The following is a 22,115-nucleotide window of genomic DNA, read 5'->3' on the forward strand; positions in this document are numbered from 1 at the left end:
CGCGCTTTGCTCTTGCTCTCTCTCTCTCCCTCGCTCTCTCTCGCTCTCGCACTCTCTTGCTCGCTCGCTCTCAAAAAAATTGATTTCCGGGATATTGTGTATAATTTGCGGGCATCAGGGAGCCACTATTAATATGCGGGAGACTCCCGGAACTTCCGGGAGAGGTGGGATATCTGCAAATGGGGCACATAGACACAAACCTGTAATGCCTTTTAGTGCGTGTCATTATTTTTATTTAATGTATGCATCTGATAGCAGTTCAGTCCTTAGAATTTAAGCAATTTGGAAAGGTTGAATTATTGGACACTTCTTTCAGAATCTCAAAGTGCTTCCCACCCTGGCCATTGCTTCTTTCCCCTTCTTCCCCCGCCCCCCCACACTGAGCAGAAGCTGCAAAACCCTGGAAACATCAGCAGTCAGACTCAATGGCAGCTTCTATTGCCCTTATGTAGAACACTCATACACTAAAAGATGAACTCTTGGTCTTTGCATTTTATTGTCTACATGTGCTATACATTCTCTGCAGCTGCAATACATTGTTCTGCAATTACTACAGAGTAGCACACTCCTGAAGAAGGGTCTCGGCCTGAAACGTTGACTGTTTTTCTCTCTTCCATAGATGCTGCCTGGCCTCCTGAGTTCCTCCAGCATTTTGTACTATGTTCTGCATTTTGTAATATGTTCTGCAGTTTGTTCTATATTCTGCATTCTGCTTGCTCTTTACGACCTCGGTGTAATTATCTATAACAGGATCTGTCTGGGTGGCATACAAATCAAGAGCTTTTCTCTGTATCTCACTGCATGCAACATTAAAAACAAACAAAACAAATGCTTATGCAGTAAGCATTCAGAAGGCAGAGTGCAGCCAGGACCCAAGAAGTCCTAACATACAGTGAGGAAATTGAGAGCATTTATTCTGTGCTGTTCTATGGTAATTGCATTCTTCTGGTGTCTTTCAACAACAGGCTTGTTTTCTGTTCAAATCCATCATTTTCCCAATGTTATGAATCAGGTAGAAGTAAATATATTGTTTTGTGGTTGTGTCTGCACAATATTTAATCTCCTAGAGTATTCATTGCTCATGGGACATGTAGGCTTTGGGCATTTTTCAGAGGAAGAACTTTTAGAAATGGGACAGAAATCAAATAGACATAATTCTGCAATCTCTTTTACTGTGTGCCATCATTGTTATTTAATGCTTGTATCCAATAGCAGTTCAGTCATAGAATTTAAGCAATTTAGGAAGGTTGAATTATGGGGTGCTTTTTTCTGAATCTCTTTGCTGCCAGATGCAAAGACACCTGGGGGAGGGTAAATTTACAGCCTTAGTGTTTACAAAAAAACCCAGTTCTATATGGAAATTGGACATTGACACATTGCTGTACATTTTCCATTGTAGATGTGAGTACATATGTTAGTTGTCCATCTTTGGTCAACATGTTGTGAAAGTTACGTGCCCCATGAGCACAATATTTTAAATCCATGAAGGAATATTTATAAACGCATGTGGAGAGTACAAATTTCAGGTTGTATATTGCGTACATTCTCTGGGATGGAATGGAATCATTGAACATGAAGCTGAATCTAATTGGAGTACCAGGAAGAACCCCACTGGATCACAGGGAAAATGTACAAATTCCTAACGGCAGCAGGAATTGAACTCCATTCTTCGAATCGCTGGTGCTGTAACACTAATTGCTATGCCGTCATGTTGCCCCCAACAAATCGGTTGGGTTAAGCAGCTCACTATTTATAAACCAAGTAGATTTTGGAAGCTTATTGCAAAACGGTTAATGGTTGCTTAATTGCATGGAAGTAGCTTGGGAATGAGAGGGTTTTACCAATACTTGCTACTTTCACAAAATTCTACTGAATATTTTGATAAGTATTCAGAAAAAAAACACATGCAGCAACGTTTAAACTAAGTTTATTACTTAAGTGCGTATATGTCACCATATACTACTTGGAGATTCATGTTCTTGCAGGCATTCACAGTAGATCAAAAAAATACGGTAGAATCAATGAAAAGAAACCAAGTAAATAGAACCAATGAAATAGAACTAAGTCCAGTTTTGGCCTTTACGTGTGCCTTAGCTACTAAGCCCTGCGGAACCATTTCTACTAAGAAGAGAAGGGGCAAAGCAGGGTTACTGGCACCTTAAAACCAGTCACTTCGGGCACACGGGGCTCGTCAGCCGTGGTTGGCACCTCATCTAGGGAAAGGAAAACTCTGATCTCAAACCTCCCCTACGTTGCGGCTATACATACTCATGGGAAAGGCTTTGGGAGTAAACCCAGAGGGGAAATATCTGCAGCTGGAGTCCCTAAGGCAGTCCTACATTGAGTTCAATGCTGACTGGCAACTCCTGAGATGCTGCTGGCACTGACTGTATTGGTCTCTGCTGTTTCTTTGGGTTCCTCAGATGCATGGAGAGGGGGAGCTTGCTACATTGGCAACAGCTTGCTCTCCATATTGTACTGCTCAGACTTGCGTATCTATACAGCTAGGACACAATATCCATAGTCAACCCTGACCGCTGGAGGCCTCGGACTCAGAATGAAAAACCACACACCAAGATTGAATAAATACTAATGAACAGAACAATACAAACTGTGCAAATACAAAAAAAAAATTAACTAAGTAAGTATACTGTGACATGAGTTGTGGAGTCCTTCAAAGTGAACCTTCAGGTGCTGAGGTAAGTGAGGTTATCCATGGTGGTTCAGGAGCTCAGGAGCCTGATGCTTGAAAGGTAATAACTGTTCTTGAACCTGGTGGTATGGGACCTGAGACCCCTGTACCTGCTTCCTGATGGTATCAGTGAGAACAGAACATGCCTGGATGTTGGGGGTCCTTGACGATGAATGCTGCTTTCTTGTGACAGTGCTTCTTGTAGACGTGCTTTACCTGTGATGGCCGGGCTGCATCCACTACTTTTTGTCTGCTTTTCCATCCTTGGTCATTGGTACTTCCATATCAGACGGTGACACAACCAGCACCACCTGCAATAGAGAGACCAGACTTGAACACGAATGCCGTTTGTAAAACGACTGCACATGCAAATCACTGGAAGCAATGCTGAAAGCGCATAGCAGGTCTGTTCAACACTTGGGGAAAAGAAAGCATTGAGGTGAATCCACAAGGACTGCTTTAGCCTGAGCTACAGAGGAAAGGCAGACAAATCCCCTTTGCTGAACTAAATGCAAAAATGACTTCTATTTTATCTTTTATTATACTTTCTCTAAGGCCAAGCAATTTACAGTCATGTCTCTGACATTTGTTTTCATAAAAACAGGTAATGTAGGCTGCTGTTGATGGGCCCTGATCTACCAGGACAGAAATCTTGTCTGGTTCTGATTCTTGGAAATGTAGGATTGGTTTTTGTTTTACTCTACCCACACTGAGATGCAGAACAAAGCAATTGAAGAGTGACAGACAGAGAAAAGTCTGAACTACTTTAATTCTTCATGGGATGTGAACCACATGGATAGTTGTTGCCTATTCTTGAGATGAGTAGCTTGCTAGGCTATTTCAGAATGTAGTAAACTCAGCCAGCTTCACATGGGCACCAGACTCCCCACCATCGAGAACATCTTCATAAAGCAATGTCTTAAAAAGTTGGCATTAATCATTAAGGACCCTCAACATCCAGGACATGTTCCCTTCTCATTGCTACCGTCAGAGAGGAGATACAGGAGCCTGAAGGCACACTCGACGTTTTAGGAACTGCTACTTCCCCTCCTCCATCAGATTTCTGAATGAACACATGTACACTACTATTTGATCTTTATTTCAACTACTTATATACTTATAAGCACTGTAGAAAAAGTCTAGGGCACATTTTTATAGCTAGGGTGCCTAGGACTTTTGCACAGTAGTGTACTTGTTAATGGAGTAGAGAGCGAGTTTGTAAATCCGGCAGGAGCAAAGGAGATTGGGAATGGTGAGGGGAGAGCACTGTGAGAGAGTTGTGGTACAGGTGGCAAAGAAGGAGTGCCAGGGGCAGGGGTGGCGTGGCTGCTGGCACACCCAGCTCTGAAACATCAGACAAGGTCATTTTTCTCCAAGGAATTGGTTTGTTGATCATTACAGCATCTCTCTCTGATGCTACCCTCTTCCTTCCCCTTGCTCAACCATGATTCCCCTTTCCTTGTCCCCTTCCCATTCTCAGTCCACAGTAGAGACCCATATCAGAATCACATCACTTACACGTATCATGAAATTTGTTTTTATTTGCTGCAGCAGCAGTACAGTGCAATACATAAAATTGCTACAGTTCTGTACAAGTCTTGGGCACCAACGTTGTGTGTGTGTGTGTATATGTGTATATATATATGTATGTATATGTGTATGTATGTATGTGTATGTATGTGTATGTATGTGTATGTATGTATGTATATGTATGTATGTATATGTATGTATGTATATGTATGTATGTATATGTATGTATGTGTATGTATATGTATGTATGTATATGTATGTATATGTATATATGTATATGTGTATATGTATATGTATGTGTATATGTATATATATATATGTATGTGTGTGTATATATATATATATATGTATATATATATATGTATATGTGTGTGTGTGTGTATATATCTCTCCCAAAGACTTCTGCACAGAACTGTTTTTATTTCTTACTGTAATTCATAGATTTATAATGTATTGCACTGTACTGCTGCTGTGAAAAAACAGGTTTCATAACGTATGTCTTGATTTTTAAAAAAGCATGATTGTGGTTAAGAGCCATCTTCACTGAGAGGTCAGGAGTTGCACATCACTCCACCGAGATACGCAAGGCAGATTCCCTTCCTAAAGATCTTTGGTGAACTATGTGTGTTTTTAATAACAGCATTACTGAAACATGAATTGTATGTTAGATTTATTTAATTACTTCTATTTAAATTCCCCAGCTGCCATGGTGGGATTCAAACGCATACCTCCAGATCAATGGCCCAGGCTTCTGGATACAAATTCCATAACCCAGTCGTGATTATGTTAGCCAGTAGTGATTAATGTGCATCAGGTGTCCCATGTACGGTCCAGAAATAAGCTCTTTGGTGCATTGTTTTGCATTCTGGCATGCAGATTAAATGTCTCAGGGTAATGCTGCTTTCTTTTTTTTTGGTGCAGCCCTTTTGCCCGTGATGTGTCTTGCTATGTAAACATACTCCATGATCAATCTAGCCCTTTCTCCATCCCTACACAGCCCATAACCCTCCATTTTTATTGCATCGATGTGCCTGTGTAAGAGTTGCTCAAATATCCCTATTGTATCAGCACCCTCAGCAGTGTGTTTCCAACACCAACCATTAAGTGGACAACAAACAACCTACGTTTGCAATCTCCCCTAAGCTTTCCTCCACTCACCTGAAATGGATGTCCTCTGGGATTGGCCATTGCCACCTCGGGAGAAATCTGCTTGTTGTCCACTCCATCTGTCACTCTCATAATCCTATACACCTGTATCAAGTGGCCCCTCATCCTCCTCTGCTCCAAATTGAAAATCCCTGGCTCACTCAAACTTTCCTCATAATGCATGCTGGTAAATCTCCTCTGCACTCTCTCCAAAGCTTCCACGTCATTCCTATGAGGTGACCAGAACTAAACCCAACACTCCCAAGTGTGGTCCAACCGGAATTTTATGGAGCTGCAACATGACCTCACATCTTTTAGAACATAGAAATCTACAGCACGTTACAGGCCCTTCGGCCCACAAAGTTGTGCCGACCATGTAACCTACTCTAGAAACTGCCTAGAATTTCCCTAGCGCATAGCCCTCCATGTACCTTTCTAACAATCTCTTAAGAGACCCTATTGTATCCGCTTCCACCACTGCCGCCGGCAATGCATTCCACACGCCCACCACTCTGTGTGGAAAAACTTACCCCTGACATCCTCTCGGTACCTATTTCCAAGCACCTTAAAACTATGCTCCCTTGTGCTAGCCATTGCAGCCCTGGGAAAAAGCCTTTGACTATCCTCCCGATCAATGCCCCTCATCATCTTATACATCTCTATCATATCACTTTTCATCATCCATCGCTCAAGGAGAAAAGGCCAAGTTCACTCAACCTATTCTCATAAGGTACACCCTCTAATCCAGGCAGCACCCTTGTAAATCTCCTCTGTACACTCTCTGTATAGTATACACAAAAGATATAGTATCTTTTGAACTCAATCCCCCAACTAAAGAAGGACAACATACCATTTGCTTGGTTATCCTCTCTTTCAACTTGCGCAGTAACTTTGAGGAATCTTTGAATTTGGACCCCAATATTCCTCAGTTCCTTCACATTTCTGAGAATCTTGCCATTCTGCCTTCAAGTTTGATCTTCCAAACTGAACTCCACTGTATCCCATAGATGGCAATCTTCCACACTATCCACAACACCTCCAATCTTGGCATCTGCATGCTTATTAACCCAGTCCTCCACTTTATCATCCAAGTCACTTATAAGTATCACAGAGCATGAGTCCCAAACTAATCCATATGGAACACCACTGGTCACCGACATCCAGGCAGAATATATTCGTACTACTGCTGCCCTCTGTCTTCTGTGGGCAAGCCAAATTTGAATTCCTGCAGTCAAGTTTCCCTGGATCCTGTGTCTCCAAACTTTCTGAATGAGCCTACCATGGGGTACCTGGTCAAGTACCGTATTAAAATCCAGAAACACCACAACCACTGCTCCATCAATTTGTTTTGTTAGTTCCTCAGAAAACTGCGGTACGATTTGTGAGGCACAACCTGTCCCTCACAAAGCTATGCTGATTATCTCTAATAATATGCTTCTCCAAATGCTCATAAATCCTGTCTCTAAGAATCCTCTCCAATAGTTTTCCCACCTCTGACATAAGAATCACTGGTCTGTAATTCTTTGGATTATCCTTCTTGCCTTTCTTGAACCCCGGTACAACTTTTGCTGTCCTCTAACCTCTGGTACCACTCCTGTTGTCAGGGAAGATGCAGAGGTCTTTGTCAATGCTCCAGCAACAACTTCCCTCACTTCCCATGGTAACCTGGGATGCAGTGGATTTTGGTTAATTGAGCCATCGGTTAATCGGGACAGCTGCTTATTTGGGACAACTCTAAAAGAACAAAAGCTAATTAAGAAAATAGCCAGAATTCCCTTTGTTTATTTGGGACACTATGCCACTCAATTGGGACAGGAGACTGTTGCCAAAGTTTCTAACTGGTGCCAGTCAGAAGCACTTATGTGGCCATTAAATTCTGACACCATGCTTAGAGCAAAGAGTTTTCAAATAGCATCAGTTGTATGTGTTTGTGTTCAGAAAGCAGTGATTTTTGTCACCGATATTAGTGAGAATTAAACAGTAAGACATTTTGGAACTAGTTTGCTCACTGCAGTGTCAAGCATTCAGGCTTAGAGATGCCAGAAACAGCTGGGAGTGAAAATGAAATGATTTCACTACTTCCAGTTAAGCACCACAAAGAATTTGAATGTATCAACAACCATCTTCAATGTTACAATTAAAATGAAGATTTGAAGGATGGAATCATTGAAAGCATTGTATAGACAGTTATTGGTGTACACTGTGGTGTTCTTTTGATTGACTACAAATTAACAAAACCAGCGCAGACATAATATACTATTAGGAATTGTGTAGTACTGTAGTAGTGTTGTTAGTGTTCTAATTTGTTCTGTATTACATTTGAATACATAATTTACTCAGTTAAATGGTAGTTTGTCTTTTTTGTTTTCAACTATTTTCATGAAACTTCAGCTAATTGGGCCAGCCACTTAACTGGGCCAAAATTTACTGGTCCTAATGTGGATTCTATTTAACTGGAATCCACTAATCTAACCTAATAATTTTAAACTGGGATTTAATTGAAAAACACTTAATCAAAAGATAACGCTCTAGTATTTCCAAATTTACAGACTTGTAGAGCACTACAACACAGAGACAAGCCCCTCAACTCATCTAATCCATGCAGAACCATCGACCTGCAGCTGGACCGTAGCCCACCAAACCCTCCCCTCCATGCACTTGTCCAAACTTGTCTTAAATATTGAAATTGAACCTGCATCCACCACTTATGCTGGCAGCTCTTTCCATATGCTCTCCACCCTCTGAAGTAGTCCCCCTCAAACATTTCACCTTTCACCTTCACCTATAGAACCTCTAGTTCTAGTCTCACCAACCTCAGTGGGGGGAAAAATCCTTTTGCATTTACCCTAATAATATGGCTCATAACTTTGTATACCTCTATCCAATTCCCCTTCATTTTCCTATTATATATTGATAAGCAAGAGGTATTGCAATTCTGCAAACAATATTTTAATTCTGTTTAAGACACCAGGTATGTCAGAGCCGTAAATATTATTTTGCACATTTACTCCACTGAGGCAGGTAATCAAGATTTGAACAAACACTGCTGTTTGATCTGTTCAAAGGTTTGTGTGACCCTGTTTGTCAGCCTATTAACTTTGGGTTCTCTTGGAGTCTGACTATCTTCTGTTAAATAGAATTGTTTAAAGTGTGATTCATCGCCGAAGTGGGTTACGCATTGCTGCAGGTAGTTCTTAATTATTTTGCCTTTACACCTCTTGCATCTCTGAGCTCCTGTGCCAGATTCCCGTGGCCTGTCAAGCTATTTCAAATCCCTCTGTATTTTTAGCTTCTGCAGAAAATCTTGTATCTGGCCCAATGCCCTATCATTCTGACTGCGAAATTCAGTTTCAGATTAATTCACTCCTAATCCATTATGCCAGACCAGAGCATACTGTTGATAAAGAGTTCCGGAATCTGAACATAAATGGGTTGCCAATTATCTGACTTGCAGTGCTCAGCGAACTATGTCTAGTTTACTTAGAGCAGTGTTACAGGTATGGATGGTTTGTTTTCAATGCCCAGCCACTTGCATAAAGGCTTTTCACTAATTACCTTGGGTGGAATTGAATTGCCGAGGGCTGCTTTGTGGTTGAAAGGTTTACAAATTGATGGATGCTATCTGCTAGAGTTGAATCCTACTGCAAATTAGCAATGTGTTTATCTGTGTTGTTGATGACAAATAGACAAATTCAGTCTCCCCTCCTGTATATTGTACTTAATTTCTCTTTCATGACGTGCCTCTTTTAACATGGAGATACTACTACTTTCTTCTCGGGGCAGACGCTGGCCATTAATTTCAAACTGTTGATTTGCCAAATCATAATTCTGATCGATAAGGTTGCTGCAATATTCCTATCTAGAGTCATAGCACAGAAACAGGGCCTTTGGCCCATCTAGTCTGTGTAAAAAATGTTATTTTACCTCGTCCCATCGACCTGCACCTGGCTATAGACCTTCATACCCCTCCCTATCAAAACCTCTTTTTCGAAAAAAAACGTATTGACTTTTATTCTGAGAAACAGCACGGTAGTAGGCCCTTCCAACCCAATGAGCCAGCACTGCCCATTTAATGTGACCAGTTAACCTGCCAGCACACACGTCTTTGGAATGTGGGAGGAAACCGGGGAACCTGGAGGGAATCCACGCAGTCTCTTTGAGAGCATACAAGCTGCTTACAGAAAATGGGAATGGACCCTGGATCGCTGGCACTGTAACAGTGTCACACTGACTGCTATACCCCTGTGCTGCCCCGCTTCTCTTAAATTTTATAATCAAACCCCCAGCTACCAATGCTGCTGACAGCTTGTTCTATACTCTCACCACCCTCTGAGTGAAGAAGTTCTCCTTAAGTATTTTACCTTTCACCCTTAACCTGTAACCTCTAGTTCTAGTCTCATGCAGCTTCAGTGGAAAAAGGCTCCTTGCATTTACCCTTTCTATACCCTTCATAATTTTGTATATTTTTTCAAATCTCCTATTCTCCAGGAACTAAAGTTCTAACATATTCAACCTTTTCCTACAAATCAGATCCTAAAGTTCCGGCAACATCCTTGTAAATTTCTTAGTACTTTTTCAATCTTATTGATATCTTTCCTGTAGGTAGATGAGCAGATCTGTACACAGTACTCCAGATTTGGCCTCACCAATGTCTTATACAACTTCAACATAACCTCCAACACCCATACACAATACTTTGATTTATGAAGGTCAGTGTGCTGAAAGCTCTGTTTATCACCCTATCTACCTGGGATATCTATTGCACATTTTGCTTATCTCTTTTTTTTTTGTCTCCCACTTAACCTTGGTTTTATTAACATTAAATTCATTTGCTTCCATGGTGGGGTTTGAACTCGCATATCTAGATTGATATAGTCCAGGCCTTTCGATAACAATCATTTATGATATTTGCCACAATGGTGCATTTTAAGGTATGGGCATCAGGTCTAAAATTTACGACGCAGAAATGGGCCATTTAACTGAGCTCTTATGATAAGTTATCAACTTGAAACATTAACTTGTTTCTCTCTCCTGAGAAACTGCCTGAGTTGCCAATGTTTACAGTTTTTAGAAATAAAACCAGAGATACCCAGCAAGTGTATGGTCATGCACTTCGGTAGAAGAAATAAAAGGATTGACCATTTTCTAAATAGAGAGAAATTACTAAAACAGAGATGCAAAGGGACTTGGGAGCCCTTGTGCAGGGGTGTTTGATGGCTCTGGGCCTATATTCACTGGAATTCAGAAAAATGAGGGTGTGACCTCATTGAAACCTATCAAATGGTAAAAGGCCTTGATGGAATGGATGTGGAAAGGATGTTTCCTATGGTGGGAGAGTCTAAGACCAGAGGACAGAGCCTGAGAATAGAGGGGCGTCCATTTAGAACGGAGAAGAGGAGGAATTTCTTTAGCCAGAGAGTGGTGAAACTGTGGAATTCTTTGCCACAGGCAGCTTTATGTATATTTGAGGCAGAGGTTGATAGATGCATGTTTAATCAGGGCATGAAGGGATATGGGGAGAAGGCAGGAAATCGGGGCTGAGAGGAAAATTGGATCGGCCATGATGAAATGGCGGAGCAGACTCTGGGCCAAATTCTGCTCCTGTATCTTACGGACTAATGTCAAATCTCCTGAAACTCACGATGAAATGTAGATACTGCATGCCTTTTGATGATTGCATCAATGTGTTGGGCCCGGGATAGATCTTCTGAGATGCTGATTCATGGGGACTTGAAGCTGCTCATCCTTTCTACTGTTAATCCCTCAATGAGGACTGCTGTGTCTTCTCCCAACGTCCCCATCATGAATCCCACAATCAGTTCCTTCATCTCTTTGACATCGTGTGAGTTTGTTATTGTCATTGTCTCCTCATAAACCTTCTTATCACTATCTGAGAGTGTAGGGAGGAAGACGGCCTATTTAGAGAAGTGAAAGGATCAGGTGAAACGGAAGCTTGAGGTGATAGGTATATCTAGTGATCTGGTATCCACCAGCCCTGGGGGGCAGAGAATTGCAAAGATAACTGAGAGAAGAAACTTCTACACAGCTCAGTTTTAAGTTATTGGTTCCTTATTTTGTTGCTGTGTCCCTTTGCTCACAACTGTCTTACTGGCAGCAACATTTCAGCATATACCGATGTGAAGACCCCTTGGTTTGAATAAAGTCTTTGCTCATTCTTCTCTGCTCCAAGGAATACAGACCTAAATACTGAAAAAGCCCTCAATATAGATCTAGCATAGTCAAAGGCATAAGTACTGGTGCAATTTTAGATTAGATTAGCTTTATTTGTTATGTGTTTCAAAACATAGACTAGTGTGTAGTTTGTGTGAAAACAAAACAGCTCTGCACCCCACAAGTGTTGCCACCCTTCCATCACCAACACTACATGCCAACAACTCACTAATCCTAACCTGTACTGTTGTGTATTTAATATTTTAATAAAATTTCAGTAAATACATTGTTTGATTAAGCATTCCTTGATGTTTACATAATGCCTTGTGGGTTATGTAAAAGTACGTAAATGGCATACGTCATCACGCCACCGCGTCATACTTGTATGGCTCACTGAAAGTAAAAATAAAATTAAGGCATGTATTACTGGTTCGGAATTTCATTTCAATTAGTTTTATGTTTTGGAGTTATAAAAGATAAGATGTATGTCTCTTAAACCGGAGCACCCAGCGAAAATCCACACATTCATGAGAAGATACAAACTCCTTACAGGTAATGGTGGGAATTGAGCTCTGATCTTACAACTGGCTGCTGTAAAGTGTTGCGCTGACCACCACCCTACCTTGCTGCCCCAACTTCTGAATGATGATCTGTCGTGGTCATCAATAGTCTTGTCATTAGCAGGTTGAGGAATTCTACACAAAAAAAAGCGCAAATTGACTTAATATTCTTACAGAAAATAAACATTTGGGAGTGATGAGGAAGGAGAAATAGTTTAAAACTTTGTTTAATGCAACAGAGAAAATGCTGGAGGAAATCAGCAGGCCAGGCAGGAACTGTGGAGCGGAATAAAGAGTCAACATTATCAGGTTGAGAAACTTCTGTTTAATGTTATTTTTTTTCTCCTAAAAAATCGCAGAGATATAAAATGTCATACAAAGGAAATAAGATGCCATATTTAAATCTATTTTTTGCGTGCTGTATGGGTTTTCAGTAGTAATTACATCTTGAAACTTTTAGCAGTGAGAAGAGTGCATAAATGGCCACTGTTCCTATCAAATTACCGATTCTTTGTTACCTGCAACAGAGCATGCTGTGAAGGAACAAGGTATCACTGACGGTAACTTCAGGATACACGTGAGTGGATGCCAGAAGCTGCTGTCAGTTTCACACAGTAGTATCGGTGAGAACCTTGACAGTTTCACTGTTTTTTTACAGGCACGCATTCTGGGCCAATGTGGTGCAGCCAATTAGCTTCCCTGCTTGTATAACCAAGGCTATTTTTAAAAAGTAATATTGCTGGGTGCCTGTAATATATTGGCTTTGATTACTTCTCAAAGTGCCTACTCCCTTTATTGTGGCAGATTTCAGCTGTGGATGGGTTGAAAGGTGCAGCTGATATCAGATGTTAGACCTGCAAGTTTTATATTATAACACGAGTGGTTCTAGAGCAGTGCCAAAATTATTTTTGCTCAACGCATCCAAATATAGACTTAAGTTATTACTATGTGCAAATCTGTATTGTACTGTTGATCCTCAACTTTAAAACACTGAAGCTAAAGTAATTAAAATTAATAAGCCGGTAAGAGAAAGCTACTAATTGCCATTGTAAATTTTGTGGAATTGCTTATATTTCCATAAAAAATGAGCTGATTTACTCAAGCTGGAGAAATCTTCTCATCGCCATTACTTTGGATATAGTAGTGACCTATGGCGAGCATGCACGTAATGCAGTTTTCATTTTACTGTAAATGTGCTCTTACTTTCTGTCAATGATTACAATCTCCTCTCTGGAAGGAAGTATATCAATATGCTATAATTAACCCTTTAAGCATTTGTGCCAAGCTTGCAACCGTAAATTGGAAAAATGTTGCATTATTATCTAAGCTTTCTAAATGATCATTTGAAAATACATTTAGGATCCAGACCACCTACAGTAACGTTTTTTTTAAATGGACAAACAATATTTGGCTTGAAATCGTGGAAAAATTACTTCTATCAAAATATAAAATGCTTCATAGAGTCATCGACAGCACAGAAACACAACTTGCTCATGCCAACCAAGGTGCCCATCCATACTTCAAAGAAATTTGTGCAAATGAATTGCTGTGATGTGCTGAGGACGTAGAGAGGCCAGAGAAGGAACTGTCCAGAGCTCGGCGATCTGGAGGTAGAAGCCCAAAAGTCAAATACTGAAACCAGGGAGTCCAGCGGTAGAGGGCCAAGGTCAAAGCCACTGGGTTGGGTTGTTCAAACTCCAGAGGCACAATGTTTGCGAGTTCAAGCCAGTGACTGGAAGTTGGAGACCTGATATCTGTGAGCCTGAGGGTCAGGGACGAGGACTGGAGGCCCAAAAACAGCCTGTCCTGGGGTTGGAGACCTGCCTGTACGTGTGCATGTGTTAAGAAATGGGCTTGATTTGCTGCTATCATCTTGTTTTGCTTGTTGTTATTGCTGCTTGTGTTGTTCTTGTGAACACTGTGGGCATGCTGTGTAGGTGCTGGAATGTGTAATGGCTCTTGTGGGCTGCTCCCCACCCCCCAGCACATCTTTGGGTGTGTTGGTTATTAATGCAAACAACACATCTCACTGTACGTTTCAATGTTCATGTGATAAATAAATCTGAATCTGATAAACCACTATATAATTTACCATAGCCTGATGGATAAATGTGGTTCTGTTCAGTGCACTGACAGCAACTACTTAGCCCTGGAGTTAAGTAAGGTTCAAGGTCAAAGTAAATTTATTATCAAAGTACTTGTACTGAGATTCCTTTTCTTGTGGGCATTCACAGTAAGTACAAAGAAGCACAATAGAATAAGTGGCAATTCCAGACTAAACTTGAATCACTGAAGGACACTTGAGAGCTGTGGCAGGACTTGAATGCTATCACCTCTCACAAAGTGAAATCAAGGAACATAGGTGACAACAAGGCTTCACTTCTAGGTGTGTCCAATGCCTTCAGTGCTGGCTTTGACCGTCAAAACACGGAGGAACCTTCGCAAACTCCCACTGCCCCCAGTGGCTCTGTAATTTCAGTCTCTGGAGCCCACGAGAGGGCTTCCTTCAGGAGGGTGAACCCATGGAAAGCATCGGCCCAGATGGAGTTCCTGGCCGAGTACTAAAGATCTGTGCTGATCAACAGGCTGGAGTGTTCACCGATATCTTTAACCTCTCACTTTGGCAGTCTAAATTACCCACCTGCTTCAAGCAGGCCTCGGTCCTAAGATGAACATGGTAACCTGCCTCAGTGACTATCATCCAGCAGCTCTTCCATCCACAGTGGTGAAGTGTTTTGAAGAAACATATCAACTCCTGCCTAAGAAGCAACTTGGATCCACTCCAATTTGCCTACCAGCACAACAGATTGACAGCAGAAGCCATTTCATTGGCTTCTCACTCAACCCTGCAACATCTGGACAGCGAAGATACATAAACATAGATTGTCTTTATTGACTGCAACTCTGCATTCAATACTGTCATCCCCTCAAAAGTATTCAATAAGCTTCACTCTACATGCTTTGCACTTATGACTTGGCCTCAATACCTCCTTGTGCAATTGGATCCTCTATTTCCTCACCTCAATCCCAGTCAGTTCGGATTGGCAGCAGCATCTCCTCCACGATCTCCATCAACACAGATGCACAACAAGGCTGTGTGCTTAGCCTCACTCTGCTCACTTTGCACTTGTGACTGTGTGGCTAAACACAGCTCCAATGCCATATTCCAGTTTGCTGATGACACCACTATTGTTGGCCAAATCGAAGGTGGTGACAAATCAAAATATAGGAGGGAGAATAAAAATCTGGCTGCGTTATGCCATAACAACAACCACTCATTCAAAGTCAGCAAGACCAAGGAGCTGATTATTGATAAGGAGAGGGAAACTGGAGGTCCATGAGCCTAGTCCTTATCGGAGGATCAGAGGTGGGGAGAGTCAGCAACTTTAAATTCCTCGTGGTATCATTTTAGAGGACCTATTCTGGGCCCAACACAAGTGCAATTATGAAGTCAGGATGGGAGCATCTCTGTCTTTACATATTTGCGGAAATTAGGCATGACACCGAATATTTTGACAAACTTCTAGAGATGTGTGGTGGAGAGTCTATTGACTGGTTGAATCACAACCTGGTATGGAAATACCAACGCCCTTGATTGGAAGATCCAACAAAACATAGTGAATATGAAACAATCCATCAAGGGTAAAGCCCTCCCCACTATTGAGTGCATCGACATGGAGCACTGTCACAGGAAAGTAGCATCTATCATCAGGTCAAAGATTCACATTAATAAACAATAAATATCGAGAAATGAGATAAAAAGTCCTTAAAAGTGAATCCACAGGTTGTGGGAACAGTTTAGTAATGGGACAAGTGAAGCTGAGTGAAATTATCCCCTCTGATTCAAGAGACTGATGGTATGCAGTATAAATCCCTGAGATTTGTCTTCGCCACAGATAGGCACAAAACAAAGAAAACTATGGAATCCATTCAAAGAAAAGAGGAAACTCCTCCCCCCAGCATAAAAAATAATGCAAATGGCAACAAAAAAAATGAGCTAAAGAACACAGAATATAAAACATAAAGCAAAAGAGTCCAGGCATATTCAGTTCATCTCAGTGTTCGTTATCTGCAGGCCATCCCAATTCAAAGTAGTCCAAAATAGCAACAGAAAAAGGAATGACCAGAGACCAGAAACACATCATAACATGAACTGCAGAATCCAATCCACAAACAATTTTGATTGAACCTTGCCCAGAACCTTTAGCACCATCCTCCGACAGCATTCATGGAGAGGGAGACCATCACATGCAGCCACCTTCAGGCAGCAACGAATGAGAGGCCGGTAGACAGTACTAAACACTCTCTCACCTTTCATGCTTGTCACGATGATTTCAACCTTCCTCGGTGCTTTAATCAGTGAGAAATTGAGTTGATCGTGGGCTTGTGCCCTCTCTTCAGGCTTCTCAGCCTTGAGGCTGCAAGCTTTGTTCAAAACCTCCCAGAGCGTTCTCAGAGACAGCAAAGTGCCACATCATTTAATATGCCAGATAACACACCATCAAAATGTGGATCACAGGGTCCAACAGTTGCAAAACCACATTTGAAAGAGAAAGAAAACTTAAAAAGAAGCGAAAGAAGTAGTGTCGTGGACCTTCTGGAGGATGTCACCCTTGGCTGCATTGTTCGCTGGCAGCATCTTCTTCTGAATGCACACTTCTTACTTCTGCCATCAGGAGAAAGATACAGAAGTCTGAAGACTGTCACCACCAGGTTCAGGAACAGTTGTTACCCCTCAACCATCAGGATCTTGAATCAGAGGGGATAATTTCACTCAACTTCACTTGTCCCGTTACTAAACTGTTTCCACAACCTGTGGGTTCACTTTTAAGGTCTTTTCATCTCATTTCTTGATATTTATTGTTTATTTATTATCATTATTATTATTCATTTCCTTTTTTATATTTTCAGTTTGTTGTCTTTTGCACATTGCTTGTCCACCCTGTTGGGTGCAGTCTTTCATTTATTCTATTATGGTTCTTGGATTTACCAAGTATGCCTGCAAGAAAATCAATCTGAGGTGACGTATATATACTTTGATAATAAATTTGCTTTGAATGTTGAGAATCATTGAAAAACTGCACACAACAAAGATGGAGAAGCAACCAATGTGCAAAGACAACAAAAGGAAAAAAAATACAAAAGAAAAAAAATTAGCAATAAGGGTTGAGAATCTGAGATGAAGTGTCCTTGAAAGTGAATCCATAGGTTGTGAGAACAGTTGAGTTTGGGGATGAGTGAAGTTGACTGAAGTTTTATTCCCTCAGGTTCAAGAGATGGTTGAGGGGATTGGACTGTAGTTCAGTTGATTCAATTTTATGTTTTTATATTCTGTGTTTTTGCCCATTCTTTCTTGCTGCCATTAACGCAATTTTTTTTTTTGCTTGTGGGGGGTTTGGGGGGTTGATGTTCTTGTTGCCATTTGTGCAATTTACTACTTGCATTTAGGGAGGGGATTGATGTTCTTGCTGCCATTTGCACAATTTGTGGGGTTTTTTTGTGCATAGGGGAAATTGATGTTTTTCTTTGAATGGCTTCCCTGTTTTTTTGTTTTGTGGCTGTCTGGAGAAGAGTCTCAGAGTTGTATATTGCATAAATACTTGGATAATAAATGTACCTTGAACCTTGAGTTGTAGAGTCCTTGAAAGTGAGTCAACGAACAGCCATGGAATCAATTCAGAAGTGAGGTGAGTGATGTTATCCAAGTTGGTTCAGGAGCCTAATGGTTACAGTAACACTCAGAATATTGAACATTAAACCACGCAGTCCTTGAAACAGTCTTAAGAATGTTCAGTATTGTTCAGTTCCACTTATGCTATGTCATTCATTGATTGCACCTCACAATGCCCCGATCAAATTCGCACAAGACAGCAATAAAAAAAGTGTAACGAGAAACACATATAACATGAACTGCAGAGTCCTCTTAAAAACTAGTCCAATCTACAAACCACGCCGATCAAACCTTGTCCAACACCCAAGACTCCTGCGCCTTCCTTTGGCAGTAGCGAGGGAGAGGGAGACCAACCAAATGCAGGCAGACGATGCTCTACACCCACGCATCTTCCGCTCTCATCCTCATTGATTTCAGTCTTGCTCAACACTTTAATTGGCAAGTAACGCAGCCCATCGTGGGTTTGCGCTCCACCGCTAGGCCACATACTCAGTTCTCAACCACGCCGAACTCCCTCAGTGACAGCAAAAGCACCAGGTTACTCAGTCAGCCCAAAAACATGATCCAGATATAAACTATCAGTTGCAGTCACACACAGATTAGTAGCAGAAGTGTATTTAAAAGAAGAAAAATAAGTAGTTTTGTGAACTGTCTGCACCCATCTTGCTGCAGAATTAATTAGAATGTAAGGAGAATAAAGGTAGGCTTTAACATAGGATAAAAAATGTAGAGTGAAATTAGGTGGTAGATCATAGATGCGAAAATACAAGAGCAGAATTTGATGACCATTCAGTCTATCAAGTCAGTTTCACCATTCAATTGTCACTTTTTTTTTAAGCCCCATTTTCTGGCATTCCCCCTCTGTGTAACCCTTAACCTCTTCACCAACCAAGAAACTACCAACCTCTCTTAAAGACACCCAATGGCTTGGTCTCCACTGCCCTTGGGCAACGCATTCCACAGTTTCACCATGATCTGGCTGGGGGGAGAAAAACCCCACCTCATTTCAGTTTTAAGGTGGCGTGCCTTTATTCGGAGGTGGTGCCCTCAGATCCTAGGTTCTCCTACTGACAGAAGCATCCACTGATGGGCACTGTGAACTCAGTCGACCAAAGGTCCTGCTTCTGCGTTGACTCTCTCTCTCTGTCTTTGAGATCAAAGCTGAGATCCCTATAGCGACTGGCTGTGGCGGTCACCCGGGCAAAAGTAAACACTGTCCGTCACTCAGCCAGCCAGGCAGCACAACCAGCTGGAGAGCGGAAAAAAAAATCAATGACTGGTGACCTAGTGGGGGATTTATTTATTTTATGTGAGTGGAAAAAAAGCTATAACATTAAGTTATCAGAACCATAAAACAGTAAATTGTTTTGCAAGCTGACTAAGAAAATATTGAAGTTTGGGAATGGGAACAGGGCCGACATGTTCAATAGCAGAGGGATGGTAGAAATATTAAATCAGTGTTTCATTTAGGAGTTTAGCAAAGAGAGAGAACAGTTGGTGATAGCACGAGTCACGAGAAGTGTATTTAAAATACAAAAAGGAGAGATGCACAAATAACTTTATCTGATTCAAAGTCAAAGGAACTCAGTTTGGATGGATTATGTTCATGCATTTAAAAAAAAATCATGGACAGAGACTGCAAAGGAATAGCATCGCGCAATTCATTAAAAAGTGGTTTGGTGCCAGGAGCTTGATAGATAAGATTCAAGCTTATTTGTCACATGTACATCGAAATGCCCAGTGGAAATGTGTCATTTCCACTGACAATCAACACACCCAAGGGTGTGCTGGGGCAGCCCACAAGTGTCGCCAAGCATTCCAGCACCTCCGTAGCACTCCCACAGTGCTTGGCAGAACAACACAGAACACAACAAACTTCAAAACGACAGCAGCAAATCAAGCCCCATTCCTCCCTCCCACCCACACACATCCAGAGTCCCTTAACCCCAGGGCAGACAGTTTGCTTCGATCTCCAGTCTCCGGCATTCGACGAACTCTGTCTCGGGCCTGCAGACTCTAGACTTGGACCTTCCCAGCAGGCTCATAAACATTCACGGATTTGGCTCCGGCCAACAGGCCATGTCTTCCGGATTGGAATAGGATAGCTATTCTGGGTTTCTTGGTATAACATGGTGAGCTGGTATTAATTAGAACTTCATCGCTGGGGGTTTTGGACTGGGAACAGAAACTAACACTGGTTCACACTCCCTTCGAGTAATTTTGGAGGATTTTGCAAAATTAGTGAAACAACTGCAACTGACTGGCAGCCAGATGTTGGGTGCATGCTTTCCCTTGGAACCGATCAGGTGATTCTGGTACTGCCGGTTTCATGCCATCATTTGTGTGGGCAGGAAAGTATAGATAATGGGAAGCTCAAACTAATTGCTATCATTAAGCATTCTTTTTGTAAATGGCATCATTAACCTCCCTCATATATGGGATGTGGGAGCTAATATCATTTATTGCTCATTCCTGATTGCCCTTGAGAAAATGGCAGTGAGTTGTAGCAGGAGTGTTGATAGTGTTTTCAAACTGTCATTGGGTGCTGACTTTCAGGACTGAGACCCAGTGATGAGAAGGATTGATAAAATTTATTTCCAAATTAGGACTGGAGGTGAAACTTTCAGGTAATGATGTTTCCATGTGCAGTACACACAAAATGCTGGCGAAATTCAGCGGGTCAGGCAACGTCTATGAAGAGGAATAAACAGTTGATGTTTTAGGCTGAGATGCTTCATCAGGACAGATGAGTGGACTCAGCCGGAAATGTCCACTGCTTATTTCTCTCCACAGGTGCACCTGACTTGCTGAGTTCCGCTGACATTTTATCTGTATTGTCCTGGATTTCCAGCATCTGCAGAATGTTTTGTGTTTATGATGTTTCCCTGTGACTATGTCCCATGTTCGATCAGACGTTGTGGATTTTCACGGTACTGAGGGAAAAAACCTTTGCCCAACTTCTTGTGAAAACACCTCCAGATAAGCTGCCAGTAAAGCTATGATCGAACTTTAACAATTTTTAAATGTTTGACATTGAGGTATTTAAAATATCTATACCTATATATATTTTAAACACTTAAATTATTTTCTTCAAGAAATTTATCTACCTCATTCTCTTTTAATCCTTTAATCTGCATTCTCAATGACAATCAGTGTGGTATTATGTCTATACTGACATGAGATCCAAGAGGCAATCTCTCCACTAAGGCTGGGAATAAGCCATGGCACAGATAAAAGTCAGGGACTTACTGAGGTTCAAACAGCTAAATTCCTGTAATTTAACTCTAATCCACCAGCAAAAGCTACTGTGATCGACCCCACAAAATTAACCAATACAATTAGAGGACTTGCCAAGTCATTTTCCAAGTCCAGTTGAGAATTGGCCATGTTGCTATGGATGTATAGAAATACCTGGGACAGACCAGGTAGAATCTGATATTTCCTTCCCAAGGGATGATTTTTTTGTCATCATCAATGTGGATAACTGGCTTTTATTCTGCAACAAAGATAGAAAATTCTGGAAGTGCCCAGTAATTTAGGGAGAGTCTATGGAGAGAAAAGGAGTTAATGTCTGAAGTGGGAAAGAGAAAGGGGCTCTTCATTCACTTGTGCTGGAATTTGAATTTGTGATGGTGTTGGGTTTAATGTCTGCGAAGCTCTGAATTCAAACAAAGATCTTAAGCCCCATCTGATATAGATAGTTATGGGTACCTTCACTAAAGGGAGGTTATACTGTAGCCATCTGCCCTTCAAAGGCTATATCACTTCCCTGGTTATCCTTCAAGGCAGGTTTAGCTGTCAATACCCACTATTTTGAGCAGTGGGTCCCTTATCCTACCAAGGAGGAGATACTACCAACTTGCGAAGTAGTTTAAACACATTTCATTTATTTTTAGTGATACACATTTCAATTTTAATTTAGATTAAAAAAAATCTCAAAACACATTTAAAGCTCAGGATTTCTATCTGATAAAAGATTCTAAATTAAAAATGATTTCTAAAACACAAAGGATTTCCAAAGCACTGGTACAATTCCTATAAGCTAAAAAGACATACCAGCAAATTGCAGACAAACAAGTCATCAGTCGCAGAAACTGAAGGCAGAGGAATGGACTATAATCACCCCAACTTTCTGTCATTCACTATGTTTTTCCTTGACCATTCCTAACAAGCCTGACTGCTCTCTTACATTAACTCAATTTTTTGCTACTTGGTGACTTCATTTGCTTGTGATATTTTGTTAGATACCTTTGCTGGGAAATTCACACATGGTCTAAAAGCTTCTGAAGATAGAGATCCCAGACACCCAAAATTAATGCTATAAGGATTGACTCTCTGAAGTCAC

General features: G+C 41.2%; 1 protein-coding gene and 1 long non-coding RNA gene across 2 annotated transcripts in view; one reads left to right on the forward strand and one right to left on the reverse strand.

Moving 5' to 3' along the window:
* Positions 1 to 22,115, forward strand: part of LOC134349720 (alpha-1,3-mannosyl-glycoprotein 4-beta-N-acetylglucosaminyltransferase A-like) — a 288,721-nt gene that overhangs the window by 107,684 nt on the left and 158,922 nt on the right. The gene's annotated exons all lie outside the window — the stretch shown is intronic.
* Positions 1,989 to 22,115, reverse strand: part of LOC134349721 (uncharacterized) — a 50,658-nt gene continuing 30,531 nt past the window's right edge. The window contains exons 3-4 of the long non-coding RNA XR_010018760.1: positions 12,162 to 12,234; positions 1,989 to 3,003 (exon numbers count right to left, since the gene is read on the reverse strand). This is a non-coding gene — a long non-coding RNA (uncharacterized LOC134349721). The remainder of the gene's footprint in view (positions 3,004 to 12,161; positions 12,235 to 22,115) is intronic.

The sequence above is a fragment of the Mobula hypostoma genome, chromosome 7, assembly GCF_963921235.1.
Source record: "Mobula hypostoma chromosome 7, sMobHyp1.1, whole genome shotgun sequence".
Lineage (NCBI taxonomy): Eukaryota > Metazoa > Chordata > Chondrichthyes > Myliobatiformes > Myliobatidae > Mobula > Mobula hypostoma.